Genomic DNA, 2500 nt, shown 5'->3' on the forward strand with positions numbered 1-2500 from the left:
CATTCGATTATTTGCTACTACCACCAAGATCTGTACCAATAGCGGCTCCATGCAGGCTTACGCCAAACACTTCTAAGCACACTATTGTACCCTCCTACTCACTAAAGTTTCAAAATTTATAAATCAATCGAAATTGTTTTATAAATCATCTACTTTAGCGGTAATGTATAGGTATACAACTTAAGCGCCATCCATTTTAAGGGCTAGTTGCTTCGGCAGGTGAGTTGTTACACACTCCTTAGCGGATTACGACTTCCATGTCCACCGTCCTGCTGTTTTAAGCAACCAACGCCTTTCATGGTATCTGCATGAGTTGTTAATTTAGGCACCGTAACATTACGTTTGGTTCATCCCACAGCGCCAGTTCTGCTTACCAAAAGTGGCCCACTGGGCACATTATATCATAACCTCAACCTTCATATCAAGAAAGGTGAGGTTCTTACCCATTTAAAGTTTGAGAATAGGTTAAAATCGTTTCGACCCTAAGGCCTCTAATCATTCGCTTTACCAGATAAGATTATTTTATATAATTTTTAAATGCACCAGCTATCCTGAGGGAAACTTCGGAGGGAACCAGCTACTAGATGGTTCGATTGGTCTTTCGCCCCTATACTCAATTCTGACAATCGATTTGCACGTCAGAACTGTTTCGGTCTTCCATCAGGGTTTCCCCTGACTTCAACCTGATCAAGTATAGTTCACCATCTTTCGGGTCACAGCATATATGCTCAAGGTACGCTCCAGTTAGAGGTATAAATAATAATAAATTATCATTATACATAACTATATGGAACGCCCCGGGATTGAATTAATTGACTATTTAAGAAAATAGACTAAAAATTAATCCCATTATATTTTTAAGTTAAGTTAATTATGCCATTAAGTTTAATATAACTCAATGACTTGCACATATGTTAGACTCCTTGGTCCGTGTTTCAAGACGGGTCCCGAAGGTATCCTGAATCTTTCGCATTGTTAATCATATAAATGCATACAAATAAATATTAATATCATAGATATTAAATTTTTTGTAAAATTCAAAAAATGAATTTTAGCATTATATATAATAAAATCTATCAACACTTTATCAAATCATTAGTATTTATTCTATGTTAATATGCTTAAAAAGCAAATTAATTTAAATAAACTTAATATCACCAATGATCTTTTGATAAATACTTTATTATGTTAATAGATTACAATGTCCTTATATGAAAAAAATGCACATTATTTTTAATTATTTAATGATGAATTTTTCATAATGGATATTCAGGTTCATCGGGCTTAACCTCTAAGCAGTTTCACGTACTATTTAACTCTCTATTCAGAGTTCTTTTCAACTTTCCCTCACGGTACTTGTTTACTATCGGTCTCATGGTTATATTTAGTTTTAGATGGAGTTTACCACCCACTTAGTGCTGCACTATCAAGCAACACGACTCTTTGGAAATATCTTTCTAGTAATCATTAACGTTATACGGGCCTGGCACCCTCTATGGGTAAATGGCCTCATTTAAGAAGGACTTAAATCGTTAATTTCTCATACTAGATATTAAGATATTCCATACACTGCATCTCACATTTGACATATAGACAAAGTGACTTAGTGCTGAACTATTTTCTTTTCGCTCGCCGCTACTAAGAAAATCCTTGTTAGTTTCTTTTCCTCCCCTCATTAATATGCTTAAATTCAGGGGGTAATCCCATATGAGTTGAGGTTGTTTTAAAATATTTTTTATCTTCTCACAATTTAATAAATAATTATATCATCTTTTCATCTCTATTTTTCTTTTTTCCTTTTATATAAATATATATTATAAATAATAATTATGTAAAATGAGGCAATTCTAGAATAAAAAAAATTAATTTTTATGCTAGACATTCCTCCTTTAATTACATATATAAATTAATATTTTATATATATATAAATAATATGAAAATTTTTTAAAGAGAATACTTAGATTCAAAATTTTTTTTATTTCATTTTATTTGAGAGGATTTTTTTTTTTTAAGAATATATTAATAAATAAAAAATTCATTATATATCTTTATTTTTTTGCTATTAATATTATGAATTATTTAAAATCCAATAATATACACATTTGCTTAAATTCAATTATTTTTATAAAAGAATAAGCAACTTATTTAGCATAGTCTTACAACCCTCAACCATATGTAGTCCAAGCAGTACTTTAAAATTTAATTTAATGTACATAACAGCATGGACTGCGATATGCGTTCAAAATGTCGATGTTCATGTGTCCTGCAGTTCACACGATGACGCACAGTTTGCTGCGTTCTTCATCGACCCATGAGCCAAGTGATCCACCGCTTAGAGTATTTTTTTATTTATTTTTATTTATAACAAATGTCAATTTTTTTTTGCATATATTAATTGAAAGAGTAAAATTAAATAATAATAATAATAAAATATAAATTGATTTTCTTTCAATAATATATATCAAATATATTTAACTCTAAACATTTTTATTAAGTTGCG

General features: G+C 30.3%; 1 non-coding gene and 1 pseudogene across 1 annotated transcript; both read right to left on the reverse strand.

Moving 5' to 3' along the window:
- LOC128871218 (large subunit ribosomal RNA) overlaps positions 1 to 1721 on the reverse strand; it is a 4515-nt pseudogene extending 2794 nt beyond the window's left edge.
- A 438-nt stretch (positions 1722 to 2159) lies between these two features.
- Positions 2160 to 2340, reverse strand: LOC128871221 (5.8S ribosomal RNA). Its single transcript, XR_008455813.1, has one exon. It is a non-coding gene; the product is annotated as a 5.8S ribosomal RNA (ribosomal RNA).
- Between the last annotated feature and the right edge of the window lie 160 nt (positions 2341 to 2500).

This window comes from Anastrepha ludens, unplaced genomic scaffold (genome assembly GCF_028408465.1).
Source record: "Anastrepha ludens isolate Willacy unplaced genomic scaffold, idAnaLude1.1 ptg000056l, whole genome shotgun sequence".
Classification (NCBI taxonomy): Eukaryota; Metazoa; Arthropoda; class Insecta; order Diptera; family Tephritidae; genus Anastrepha; species Anastrepha ludens.